Source organism: Acomys minous, assembly GCF_964271855.1.
Source record: "Acomys minous genome assembly, chromosome: 2".
NCBI classification, from domain to species: Eukaryota; Metazoa; Chordata; class Mammalia; order Rodentia; family Muridae; genus Acomys; species Acomys minous.
Window position 1 is genome coordinate 96098236 of NC_140484.1, and position 15099 is coordinate 96113334.

Consider the following 15099-nt stretch of genomic DNA (forward strand, 5'->3'; position numbering starts at 1 on the left):
GAACTACAGAAGTAAACATCACCAACAGAATACAAGAGACGGAGCGAAGAATCTCAGTTATAGAAGATTCAGTTGAAGAAATAGATACATCTGTCAAAGTAAATGTTAAATCTAAAAAACTTCTAACACAAAACAACCAAGAAATCAAGGATCCTATGAAAAGAGGAAACCAAGGAATAATAGGATTAGAAGAAAGAGATGATTTCCAACTCCAAAACCAAGAAAATATTTTCAGAAAAATATTAGAAGAAAATTTCCCAAATCAAAAAAAAAAAAAAAAATAGATGCCTATAAATATACAGGAGGTCTACAGAACACCAAATAGACTAGACCAGAAAAGAAAATCCTCTTGCCACATAATAATCAAAACACTAAATATACAGAGCAAAGAAAAAATATATTAAAAGTTGCAAGGGAAAAATACCAAGTAATATATAATGGCAAACCTATCAGAATTACCCCTGACTTTTCAACAGAGACTCTAACTGTCAGAACGATATGGACAGATGTTTTGCAGACCTTAGAAGACCATAGGTGTCAACCCAGAATACTATATCACACAAAAATGTGAATTGCCATAGGTGTAGAAAATAAGATATTCCATGTCAAAGTCAAAGTTAAACAATATCTATGCACAAACCCAGCCCTACAGAAGATTCTAAAAGAAAAATGTCAAGGAAAGAAAACACAGGAAAGAAATAATTCTGTACCAGCAAAGACAAAAGAAGGGAAACACACAAACTACAGCCATCAACATCTAAATAAGAGGAGCAAGCAAACCATTGGTCATTAATAAGTCTCAATATCAACAGACTTAATTCTCCAGTAAAAAAACACAGGATAACAAAATTAATGAAAAAGCAGGACCCATCATTCTGCTACATACAAGAAACACATCTTAGCAATAAAGATTGAAATTAATTCAGAGTAAAGGGCTGGAAAAAGGCTTTCCAATTAAAAATGGAGTACAGCACTAAACAAAGAATTCTCAACAGAAGAATTTCTAATGGCTAAGAAACACTTAAAGAAGTGTACCATATCCTTAATCATCAGGGAAATACAAACCAAAACAACACTGATTCCATCTTACAACTATCAGAATGGCTAGGATTAAAAACTCAAATGACAATACATGATAGCAAGGATGTGGAACAAGATGAACATTTTTCCATTACTGGTAGAAGTGGAAACTTTGCACTGTGGAAATCAAACTGGCATTTTTTCAGAAAATTGAGAATAGTTCTACCTCAAGACCCAGCTATACCACCCCTGGGTATATACCCAAAAGATAATCCATCATACTGCAAAGAAACTTGCTTAACTGTGTTCACAGCAGCATTATTCATAATAACCAGAAACTGGAAAGAACCTAAATGTCCCTCAATTAAAGAATGGATAAAGAATATGTGCTACATTTACACAATGGAATAGTATTCAGCTATTGAATCCTAGGACATCATGAAATTTGAAGGCAAACGGATAGATTTAGAAAACATCATCCCGAGTGATCTTTCCCAGACCCAGAAAGACAAACATGGTATGTACTCATGTATAAGTGTATTATTAGCCACAAAGTACAGGATAACCAGGCTACAATGGCCCAAGGGAGGATGCTTGAAAATCAGTCAGAAGAAGAAATAAAATAGACCTCTGAAATAGATGGAGGGAGTGAACTTGATGGTAGAGGGATAGGGAGAAGAAGAGGGGTGAAGATCAGACTGGAAGCAGTAGAATGCTGGGAGAAAGAATGGAAATCATTGTCAAGGAGGATCTCTGGGATGGCATGGGGGAGGCTTCTGGGAATCTATTGGGGCGACCTTAACTGAGACTTCTATCAGTGGGGAATATGGAGCCTGAAAAGGTCACCCCCTGCAGCCAGACAGGATTTCCACTGGAGACGGACATCAACCTACCCACAAAACCTTCTACCCAAAATTTGTCCTACCTAAAAGTAGTGCAGGGATAAAGATGAAGCAATGATAGAGGGAATGGCCAACCAATGACTGGCCCAACTTGAGACCCACTCCACAGGATAGAGCCAACCCTTGATACTATTAATGACTGATACTCTGCTATGCTTGTGGAGAGGAGCCTAGCATAACTATTTTCTGAGCAGTTTCATCCTGCAGGTAATGGGGAAAGATGCAGAAACACACAACCAAACAATAGGCAGAGCTCAGAGAGTCTTGTGGAAGAGTCAGGGAAAGGATTGAAAGGGCTAGAGGGTCAAGTAAACCACAAGAAGAGCTACATAGTCAACTAACTTTGGCCCACGAGGGCTCAGAATGACTGAACCACCAACCAAGGAGCGTGCATGGGTTGTACATAGGCTCTCCCTACACATATGTAGCAGATATGTAGCTTGATCTTCATATAGGTCCCCTAACAATTAGAACAAGTGTTGTCTCTGGCTCTGTTGCCTGCCTTTGGATCCCTTTCACATAGCTGGACTGCCTTGTCTGGCCTTAGTTAAAGAGGATGAGTCCAGTTCTGTTGTAACTTGATGTATCAGGTGGGTTGGTATCCATGGGGGTCCCCGCTTTTCTGAGGATAAAGGGGTGTGAAATGAAGGAGGGGCTGGTCTGGGAGGAGAGAAGGCTGGTGGGGGGGGGCTTTGATCAGCTGTAAAGTGAGTTAAAGAAAGAAAGAAAGGAAGGAAGGAAGGAAGGAAGAAAGAAAGAAAGAAAGAAAGAAAGTGTGCAGAAAATAAACCATGTGGAAAACTCTGGAAGAAGAAGAAGTCGGGTGAGAGTGGGAGGATGGGCCAAGGAAGGGTGGGTAAGTGGAGTGGGCTTAGGAGAATTGGATGGGTGGGTGTGGATTGGGGCAGGTGAGTGGCGTTAGTTTGCTGGGGAGCAAAGATAGTAATTACAAGGAATACTTTGTCAGAATCCAAGTAAGGAGAAAGAATGTGTTGAGAACTGCTTGATAATAAGGGAATGAAAACGACATAAATCTTCAATAAAGAAGGGAGAAAAGTTACATTTTTGGTCAAATCTTCCACAATCAAGTTTCCTCTGAAATAAGTGTTTAGAATTCCTCCAGACAGATAAAAATATGAGAGAAATTTGCATGTGTCTATACAAAGAAAGCACATCATAGATGGAAGAAGTGATGGTGATACAATGCCTTTCATTGTCCTGTTTCTTGAACCAACAGCTCTTTAAATAAATGCCTTAAAGAAGCACTGGGGAGGGTAGGACTTGGCTTTGTGAAATCAATGGCAGCATCCACAAGAAAGACTCCTGGACAACAGTGACTGTTTTGTTAGCAGCATAACCGGTATGACAAAATACAACTACAGAAAGTGCTTGGTTAAATCCAGAGAAGGCAATGAAAGAAGAAAATAAATAAGTCAGTGCAGAAAGTTTTCAGATTGTAATTTATCTCTCTATATAAATAATAGTTTAAAATCCCCACCAAACTTCCTATAGCTCCCTTCAAAGAAATTCACATAGAATCAGAGATCTGAAATAGCCCAAGCAGAAAGAGCAGGCAGAATGTGCAGACAAGTGGAACAATGCTAGAAGTCTCTTAAATCTATTAGCTTTTTATTTCTCCATGCTGTTAGTTTTTGTCAATTTGACACAAACTAGAGTCACCTAAGAAGAAGAGACTCCAAACGAAGAAGTGCCCCTCAGATTGTTCTGCAGGCATGTCTGTGGGTCATTTTCTTGATTAATTACTAATTATATTAATATTTAAAATGAAAAGGCCTAGACTCTATGGGTGATGCCACCCAAGGGCAGGTGGTCTTGACATTTATGACAGAGGCTTGTCAGAGTGAGCCAGAGAACAGTGTTTTTCTATGGTCCTTGTTTCAGTTCCTGTCTCTAGGATTTTTGTCTTGAGTTAAAGGGTTGGCTTCCACCCATAGTGCACTATAATCTATAAGCGGAAATAAACACTTTTCTCCCTAAGTTGCTTTGGCCATGGTGTTTATCACAACAGAAAGCTAAGAAAGCCAACTAAGAGAGCAGCCTTCTTACTTCCTGTTGCTTTTCACACTCCTTCCTTGTGTTACTCTGTTTCCACAAGGACGCCTGTGATGGATTCTGGCAACAGCAGGCTACTGTGCAAGTTCTCAGTAAGTTTTTTATTTGAATTATTAAATTTTCCACCCCCCAGATTATTGAAGAGTTTTCTTAACTGTCATCTCTTAAAAATATATTTTATGCATATGGATGATATGTCTGCATATATGTATGTGAACCACATGCATACAGTGCCTGGGGCCAGTAGTGGGCATTGGAAGCTCTGTTACTGAGTTGGCAGCTGCCATGTGGGTGCTGAGAATTAAACCTTCCTTTTTTTGAAGGAGTGTGTGGGGGTGGGGTGCAGAGACTGATGCACCAACCAAGGATCATGATTGTTGTGGACCTAGACCCTCTGCTCAATGTAGTCAATAGTCACAGTCTCCTTGTGGGTCCCATAATTTGGAGTGTAGGGGCTACCTCTGACACAGACTCTGGTGCCCACTGATTGATCACGTCCATTTGGCATTGAGGGTGGAGGGGGGTACTTGCCAGGCCACAGAGGAAGAGGATGCAGGCAATGCAGATGAGACTTGATAGGCTGAGGTCAGATAACTGGAGAGGACTCCCCTTTTCTGAGGACTAAAGGATGAGGGATGAGGGAGGGAGGGTGGACTAGGAGGAGACAAAGGAGGGGGCTACAATCAGGATGTAATTAGATTAAAAAGAACCCCAAATCAAAACAACAACAACAAAAACAACAACAATGGAGAAACAAGTGCTCTTAATCTTTGTTAGGTTTTTATCCAATTCCATAAACAGTTCCCTTTAGCTTCTTGTTAAATCCCTGCGTATTTCCTGTCCATGCTTATATTTTCTGATTATCTAAATATCTTATAGCCTTTGATTGAAAACCATGAATTGTAGATGAAGCCCTCCTGCAGGCCTTCTGTAATGTGTCATTTTCTCTTCTGCCTTCTGATCAATGCCATCTGTCTCACCATGCACAGTGTGAGTCTGTATCTTTCTTCAGAATTTCCCGATTTCTATTTTTAGCAACTTCCTGGGGGAGTACACCCTACCTGGTATTGATTGCTTAGGCATGCAATGTTGTGCTTAAGATACCATCATTTAACCCTTTAGGTTCCCATTGTCTACTTCTTTGGGCTTGGAGTTGTCTATTTTGGTTTTGTCAAGCAGAATCTCCTGTGCTCCCTTCCTACACCAACCTCCACCAGAACACTTGGGACTCTATGGATCCATCCCCTGTGTTCTTGAGCAAGTGTGTCCTTGCCATCTGCACAGTGATCTTTAGATCAAGTGACTCTGTTTCAGATTTAAGCCTGGTATACTGTAGGCTTCCTTGGATCCAACACCATTTTTGAATTGTATTTGCTAATAGGTTACTTTTAAGCTCCTTACAGCCTTTAGAGCTCCAGGACCATTGATGATAGGTTTGTTGGTGGTCAGGGTTTTGTTGCTGCTTGTTTGCGTCTCTGTTTCTCCCATAGGTACACAATATTGCACTTTGATTTTCTATGCTGGGTGCAAATTAGTGTCCACAGATACAGCCTCTCACCAGGAGGTTGGCCTTGGAGCTCTTCTTGGGCTATTGGACACTTTCTTTTCAATCTCCATACCAGTCAACAGGGGGCTTTGTATTCTTTGCTCTTTTCCCACATGCATACTGCTCAAAATAACTCAAATATGAGAGAAGGTAGAAATAATCAATTAACATTAGGACTTATTTTCAGTGTTTCATTCTTTCTTTTGCTCCAGCTTTCCCTGATAGCATCATATGGTTCCCCCAAAATAGAAGAATACACAATGTATTAGTCCCAGCATCCTCTCAGCCCCAGTGCAGCAATCATATTTGTGACACTTACATCCGCCTGTCCTATGAATAATGAAAAAGGAAGAGTGGAAATGCTTGCCTACAAACAACAAACAGATTTCATAATCAATTGACAGCTACTTACTTTTTTTTTTTTACCCATGCAGAAAGCGTTTGGGTTTTATAACACACCCACAGGAACATTTTGTATGTACTTTAAGCTGAGATTGTAGATGGAATCTTATAAAAAATGACCTAGTGTATATAGTTTCTGTGAACCTGTCACTGCAGTTTGAATAAATTCTTGGAGATCATAGAGATATGTCAGCAGTATCATCTTCTATAATCTTAATGAGCTTGCATGTTTCTAGATATTTACAGGAATGCTACTAATATGTCAGGAGATGTCACCAGAGGCTTCCATTTTGTGTCACACTATAGTCGGATCTCAGTCCCCTTCTTGTGCTTTATTACACATAGAAAGAGTATGGATTAAAGAGGGAGGCAAGCAGTTCTCAGTGAGTGCCACATCTGGCTAGTATAAAGAGATCACCTGAGATCATGATATACCCTGACCACTAGGAATGAGTACGACTCATACTCATAAAAAGCTGTGACTTTGTGAGTTTTCTGACTTAGGCATGGAACTTTGGCTGTCATTTAAGTTGGTAAAAGTAAAAAGGGATTGAGAAGATCTAAAATGCAGTGCCACAAAAGTCCAGGATTAGTATATACGATCTAAATTTGCCACACAAGATCAGAACTAAACAGTAAAATCTAAGGCTGCTTTTTCCATTTCCCATGAGGTATCTTCCTCACTGTAAATCTAGTTTCCTGCACCTTTTGGCAGGCAGCTTTTTCTTTAAATCCTGCTAATCCCTGCTGCACATGTGAGGTTTGTTTGTTTGTTTGTTTTGTGGAAAGGGGCAACTGAGTCTCAAAACATGTGATGTCTTTTAGCTATGTTTCTTCCCTTCATAGAGTAATTGCCTCAGCTTTCATACAGTCTTAGTCGTGAATACTCTAAAGGCCAAAAGGTCTAATGGTCCAAAGGTCTAACGGTATTCTGTTAGGGGAACATAGAGTTCTTAGGGTGTGTGGACAGAATCTGCTCCAAAAATGAGGTTTTAAGTATGGACCGGAGGATGGCTCTCTATTCTGTGTTACCTTGTTTCTTAAGCTTATTTGTCACTAAAGCATCATTTCTGTGATATGGCAGATATCAACATCCATTGAAATGACAAACACTGGGACATACTGCCATCAATATCATGACAACATACAGGAGTGAAGCTCTGTAGGTAAAATGACAGGGTAGAGCTTGTCTGCCTTGGATTAATGTGGCCTTTGTGTTTGCCTCTAATTTCATTTGAGAAAATTGAGATATGCTTCCGTATAGCAGAAGACATTGTATGTACAGTGGAAAGCATGTGTGGCAGAACACAATGAGGCTTTGTAACAATGGAAGCAGTCACACCCCTCACTTCACTTGGTTCCTTGCTCAGGAAATTGAGTTGAAGAAAATAAAAAAGTGAATAGCAACCCGGGACTCTTCTCACTGGGCATCAAATGCACAGCTTTCTAGTGTTGAAATTCCCTGGCAAAAGCTAAGTAACTACAGCCTTAGGTATCAGTGAGGCCTCAAATCAGTTGTTTTCTTTTCTAACAGTTCTGTGTCTGTCTACCCAGGCACTCATCATTTAAAACCTTAACCATAAACGCTCCTCCAGTGCTGGTGGGACTGCAAATTTGTACAACCATTCCAGAAATCAATCTGGCACTTTCTCAGGAAATTGGAAATAGTTCTACCTCAAGACCCAGCTATACCTAAAAGATGCTCTATAGTACAGCCAGGACAATTGTTTAACTTTGTTCATAGCAGCTTTATATGTAATAGCCAGAAACTGGAAACAGCCTAAGTGTACCTCAGTAGAAGAATGGATAAAGAAACTGTGATACATTTACACTATGGAATACCACTCAGCTATTAAAAACAAGAAAGTCCCAAAATTTGTGGACAAATGGGTTTAACTAGAAACGATCATAATGAGTGAGTTAACCCAGAGGCAGAAAGACTCAAATGCTATATACTCACTTATAACTGGACACTAGCCCAAGGGGCATGTCTCATGAAAATCTTCACTTACTGGGAAAATGGAATAGAGGTGAGGACACCCTATTGGGACTCTAGGTCTGAGAAGTATGTGAGAATGGGGGAAATAGAAGGATCCAGAAGGTCTTGGAAACCCACAAGAAGATCATTATGACAGGCAGATCTGAGCCCAGGGGTTCTGATCAAACTATGGCACCAGCCAAGGACAATACGGGCAGTAAACTTTGAACCCCTACCCAGATCTAGCCAATGGACAGGACATTCTCCACAGTTGAATGGAGAGTGGAGACTGACTTTCACACGAACTCTGGTGCCCCATATTTCACCATGTCCTCTGGACGGGGAGGCTCAGTGGCACTCAGAGGAAGGATAGCAAGCTACCAAGAAGAGACTTGATACCCTATGAGTATATACAGGGGGAGAAGGTCCCCCTCAGTCATAGTCATAGGGGAGGGGGAATAGGGTGAAAGTGAGAGGGAGGGAGGAATGAGAGGGTACAAGGGATGGGATAACAACTGAGATGTAATATGAATGAATAAATTAAAAATTCAATTATCAATAAATGTTAAAAAAAAAAAGAGAGGGAACATGGTAAGAGAAGGAGCATGGAGAGAAATGAGACCCAGAGTGAGTTGGGGTGAGAGGACAGAGGGCTTGCACAGAGAAGAGAAACCTTCCTTGAACAAGGGCTTCTCAGTGATAAGCTGAAGACCTATGACAGGGTAAGCTGCAGAGAGAGTATGAGGGTGACTCTAGCTGAAACTCCTAGTATCCGGGGTCATGAAGACTGAAGAGGAAACTCCTAGTGAAAGGTGGGGAACACCAACCCACCCTCAGAAACTTTGATCCAGGATTTGCTCTGCCAACACAATATGCAGGGACAGGGATGGAGCTGAGATTGAGGAAATGTGCAGCTGGTGCTTGGCCCAACCTGAGACCCACTCCTAGGAGATAGCCAACTCCTGGCACAACCAGTGATGATGTGTTGTGATTGTGGATGGGAGCCTAGCATGGCTGCCCTCTGAGTGGCTTCACCCAGCAGCTGATGGAAGCAAATGCAGAGACCCACAACCAAACATTGGTTGGAGTGTGGGGAGTCTTGGGAAAGAGTGGGGGAAAGGATGAGGATTCAGAGGGGATAAGAGCTCCAAGGGAGGACTGAGAGAGCCAACTAACCAGGGCCCAGGTATGCCTGTGGAGATTGGGGCTCCAGCCAGGGACAATGCATGAACTGGACCTGGGCCCCTGCACAAATGTAGCTGATGGGCATCGTGGTCATGATGTGTGCACCTAGTGAGGGAAGTTGAAGCTGGCTCTGACATGGACTCTGCTGCCTGTGTTTTGTCACTTTCCCCTGGCTGGGGCTGCTTTTCTGGGCCACAAGGGAAGAGGATGCCCTCTGTCCTGATGGGAATGGATATGATGTGGTGTGAGTGGGGTTCATTTCTCTGAAGAGAAAGGGAATGGGGAAGTGGAAAGAAGGAGAGAGGATGGGACCAGGGAAATAGGAATGGAGGGGTCTATGACCAGGATAATTAAAACAAAACAAAACATCACCACTGTGATTCTAGGAACAACTAATCAGAAGTACACCTGTAAATATCAGAAAGGCAGTAAGAAATGTGAGAGACTTTGCTTCTTTACTTCTTCATTGAGACTGGATTCCTGGTATTTAGGTCATATTGTCTTGTTTAAGTGTATCTAACATGTTTATGAAGATGTCTGTCCAGCCCTTTCTGGATTTTATGGTGTCTGCTGAGAATTCATGTATGATTATGATATGTTTGCTCTTATATGTTACTAAGTCTTTTCCCTGTGCAGCTTTTAATATTTTTCTTTTCATTTAGTGTTTTTTATTATTATATGGTTAGAGGATTTTCTTTTCTGGTCTACTCTAGCTGGTGTTCTGTAGGACTCTTACATACTTATAGGCAGCTCTTTCTTAAGATTGGGGGCATTTTCTTCTATGATTTTGTTGAAAATATTTTCTGGGCCTTGGATCTGGGAATCTTCTCTTTTTTAAATTCCTCTAATTCTTAGGTTTCATCTTTTCATGGTATCTTTGATTTCTTGGATATTTTGTGTCAGGAATTTTTTTAGATTTAACATTTTCTTTAGTGGATGCATCCATTTCTTCCATTGTGTCTTCTATATTTGAGATTTACCCCCTATCTCTTGTATTCTTTTGGGATGCTTACCTTTGTAGTTCCTGTTTTCTTCCCTAAGTTCTCCCCTGCCAGGATTTCTTCAGTTTGTGCTTCTTTATTGTTTCCACTTCCATCTTCAGATCTTGAATCATTTTATTGATTTCCATCACCTGTTTGTATTTTCCTGTAATTCTGTCAGCAATTTACTCATTTCCTAATTAAAGGCCTCAAACTTTTTGTGCCTTCTTGTATTTCTCTAAGGATTGTCTTCATTTCCTCCAGTATCATTTTCATAAGGATAGATTTAATGTCATTTTCCTGAGTTTCAGTTGTGTTAGGGGGTCCAGGGCTGCTTGCCCTGGGGTTATGAAGACACCATGTTGCTCTGGCTTTTGTTGTGTTTTTATGCTGGCCTTTATCCCTCTGGTTGTCTATGGTGCTGGCAGGTAGATCCTGATGCCTGGTGGAGTTCGGGGGGGTTGGGTTGAGGGAAGAGCACTGAGCAGGAAGCTGGATGTTCCTGAAGGTACTCTCCTTAGATTGCTAGGCATGGTCTCAGAATGGCGGGTGGTTCTCAAGGACTTGCCAGAGTCTCTTGTCAGCGGTCATGATCCTAGAGAATGAGTGGGCTCCTCAGGAGTCCATGGACCCTCCTCTTGGGAAGGGAAGTCCAGGAGTTGACTGCCCTGCTATTGGCTTTCTTTCTGCAAGATATGAGGACCCAATGAGTGCCCGTGCTCAGTCTCTGTGTTCAGACACTGTGATCACTGAGTCAGGGAGCCAGAGGTTTGTTCTGCCTGCCTGGGTATCCGAAGGTATCCACTCCATAGGAAGGGCAGAGTTTGGAGCCACAAGCAGTGGTACTAGGAAAGTCTCTGCTGCATGGCAGTGAGTGTGGGCCCCTGAGGTTGGAGCTGTGTGACCCTGTCTTGGAAGGTAACTACTTCACCAGAGGGTCAGAGGTTGAACCCACAAGCTGTGGTATCTGGAAAATCTCTGTTCAGTGAGAGTGGGCGCCTGATGTTGGAGCTGTGCCTCACTGCCAGGAGCCCGGGAGATTTTCTGGGCTTTAGGCATGCGACCTGGGGTTGAATGTGCTAGTTTCAAACACTGTGAGCTCTTGTTTCACCTGGAAAAGTTAGATGTTTGGGGGTTTGGAGTCCACTGTAGGCCTGCCAGTTACTTTGCTTTTGTTTCTGCCCTGCAGTTCAGGTACAGTGCATGCTAACGTGGTGGCGCCATCTTGGATCTCCAACTTAACCAATTTTTGGTTGACAAAAACACAGGTCATTATTGAAGACAGCACTTTGCTGATTTCTTTTTCAGAACACCTGCAATGACTCCATATGATTTGTAAATGTGAAGCTTGATAAAAAAAATGAATGTACCTACAGGAAAGACAATAGCTTTATAGATTAGCAGTGATCATCACGGAATTATAAATGTATCTCTTGCAAGTAGCAATTCATTAATTGTGCTCTGGATATCCTTCTAGGATTTGAGAACTGATGTGGTGTGAAAATACAGAGGCACGCCCATGTGGTCTCCAGGTGGACTACTGCTGGGAAAGATATCTCACCTTCGCTCCTAGCATGTCTGTGTGTTTTCTCCAGGCACTATCTAGAAATTACTTCAAGTCACTAGAATTTTTTCTTTGTAATTTGTTCTTGACTTCCATTAATGTGAAGTAAGTGGATAGCCTTAAAGAGTCATTTAGGGGCTGTAGAGATGGCTCAGTGGTTAAGAGCACTGCCTGCTCTTCCAAAGGACCTGGGTTCAATTCCCAGCACCCACATGGCAGCTCACAACTGTCTGTAACTCCAAGATCTGATATCCCTACACCAAGGCACATAAATTAAAATTAAATAAAATATTTTTAAAAAGTCATATAAAGATTCATATTGGAAAATACTGTCCAGCCTCCTCAGAATATGCTACACAACAGAAAATTCTGTTCTATTTTCTAACCTATTCAGCACACTGGGGTAAATATAGTTCCTAAAGTACTTCTAGAGGTAATAAAACAATCCAATTATTTTAAGTTTTATGCCTCTCTGTATGGCTATGTGAATGTGAGTGGAGGTGTGTATTGCATAATTTTTTCTTTATTATTTATTTATTTATTTGTTTGTTTGTTTAATCACTTTTCAGCCTGTATCCCATCCCTTGTATCCTCCCATTCTTCCTTCCCTCCCATTTTCCCCTTATTCCCCTCCCCTATGACTGTTCCTGAGGGGGATTACCTCCCCCTGTATATGCTCATAGGGTATCAAGTCTCTTCTTGGTAACCTGCTGTCCTTCCTCTGAGTGCCACCAGGTCTCCCCCTCCAGGGGACATGGTCAAATGTGAGGCACCAGAGTACGTGAGAAAGTCATATCCCACTCACTACTCTACTGTGGTGAATGTTCTGACCATTGGCTAGCTCTGGGTAGGGGTTTAAAGTTTTGAGAAAGTCATATCCCACTCTCTACTCTACTGTGGAGAATGTTCTGACCATTGGCTAGATCTGGCTAGGGGTTTAAAGTTTACCGCCTGTATTGTCCTTGGCTGGTGCCTTAGTTTGAGCGGGACCCCTGGGCCCAAATCTGCCTATCATAATGTTCTAGTTGTAGGTTTCTAGGACACTCTGGATTTCTACTTTGCTATTCTCCCATGCTTCTTTCATCTAGAGTCCCAATAGGATGTCCTCCCGTCTGTCCCAGTTTCCTGAGCTAGAAATGATCATAATGAGTACAAGTTTTTGAAGTACGACCTAGGGATTCTTTGGATTTCCTCAGTGTTTGTTGTTTTGTCTTCTTCATTTCTGATTTTGTTGATTTGGATAGTTTCTCTTTGACTTTCTGTTAGTTTGGCTAAAGGTTTGTCTATCTTGCTGATTTTCTCAAAGAACTAGCTTTTGGTTTTGTCAATTCTTTGTAGTGTTCTCTTTATTTTGACTTTATTGATTTCAGCCCTGAGTCTGATGATTTCCTCCTGTCTACTCCTTTTGAATGTGTTTGCTTCTTTTTCTTCTCAAGATTTCAAATGTGCTTTTATATTGCTAGTATGGGATCACTCTAATTTCTTTATGAAAGCACAACATGTTATGAGGTGCATTCATTGTGTTCCATGAGTTTGAGTATGTTGTGCTGTCATTTTCATTGAATTCTAGCAAGTTTTTTATTTCCTTCTTTATTTCCTCTAGTTGTTGGCCAGAGAGTTGTTTAGTTTCCATGAATTTATAGGCTTCCTCTTGTTCCAGTTGTTGTTGAAGTCCACCTTTAATTCATGGTGGTCTGATAAAATACAAGGTGTTATTTCAATTTTTTTTATCTGTTGAGTCTTGCTTTGTGACAAAATATACAGTTAATGTTGGAGAAGCTTCTTTTTTGTTTGGATGGAATGTTTTGTTTATATCTGTTAGTTTATATCAGTTAGTTTCATTATTTCTTCGTTTAGTTTCTGTCTTGGTGACCTGTTCATTTGTAAGAAAGAAGTGTTGCAGCCTCACACTATTAATGTGTGAGGATTGATGTATAGTTTAAACTTTATCAATGTTTCTTTTATGACCGTCCTTGCATTTGGAGGATAGATGTTCAGAATCATGACGTAGTCTTGGTGTATTTTTCCTTTGATGAGTATGAAATTTCCTTCCCCATCTCTTTTAATTCATTTTGGTTGAAAGTCTATTTTATTAGATACTGTAATGGATTCACCAGCTTGCTTCTTGGATTCATTTGCTTGGGAAACCTTTTTCCAGTCTTTTACTATGAAGTAATGTCTCTCTTTGTTGTTCAGGTGTGTTACTTGTATGGAGCAGAAGGATGGATCCTGTTTTGGAATCCATTCTGTTAGTATGTAAGTTTTTATTGGGAAATTGAGTCCATTGACGTTAGGAGATATTAATGACAAATGATTATTAGTTCCTATTATTTTGACGTTGATTGTGTTAGTGTTTCTGTGTGCTTCCTTTTGTTTGCTTTTGCTGATGTGCAATTATTTATTCCCTGTGTTTTCTTGTATGTAGTTAACCTCCTAGGTTTTTATTTTTCCATGTAATATTTTCTGTAGGACTTGATTTGTGGATAGATATTATTTCAATTTGGTTTTTGTCTTGGAATATTTTGTTTGCCCATGCACAGTGTTTGAGAGTTTTCCTGGGTATTGTAATATAGGCTGGCATCTGTGATCTCACAAGCTGCAAGACATCTGTTCAGGCCCTTCTAACATTCAGATTTTCTGTTGTGAAGTCAGGTGTAATTATAGGTCTGCCCTTGCAAGTTATTTGGCTGTTTTTGCTTTTCAGCTTTTAATATTCTTTCTTTGTTTTCTGGAGTTAGTGTTTTGATTATTATGTGTAGGAGGGATCCTTTTCTGGTCCAATATAGTCGTTGCTCTGTATGCTTCTTGTATGTTTATGGAGATCTCTATTTTATGCCGGGGAAATGTTTTCTTATGATTTATTAAAAATATTTTCTGATCCTTGGAGCTAGAACTCTTCACCTTCTTCTATTCCTATTATTTTTAGGTTAGTTCTTTTCATAGAATCCAAGATTTCCTAGATACTCTGTGTCACAATTGTTTTTAGATTTAACATTTTCTCTGACTGTTGTATTAATTTCTTCTATCATATCTTCTATACCTGAGATTCTCTCTTCTATCATTTAAATTCTATTAGTGATGTTTGTGTAAGCTATTCCTGCTCTCTTCCCTAGATTTTCCACCTCCAGGATTCCTCACTTTGTGCTTCCTTTATTGTTCCTACTTCGATTTTCAAGTCTTGAACTGTTTTATTCATTTCTTTCACTTATTTAATTGTGTTTTCCTATATTTCTTTAAGTGATTTATTTCTTTCCTCTTTAAGGGCCTCTACCTGTTTGCTTGCATTTTCTTGTATTTATTTAAGAAATTTATTTATTTTCTCTTTAAAGGCCTCTATCATTTTTAAAAAGTTGGGCTTAAGGTCATCTTCTTGTTCTTTAGCTGTGTTGAGATATCCAGGGCTTGTTGTAGTAGGACAGTTGGCCTATGGTGGTGCCATATTGCCCTGG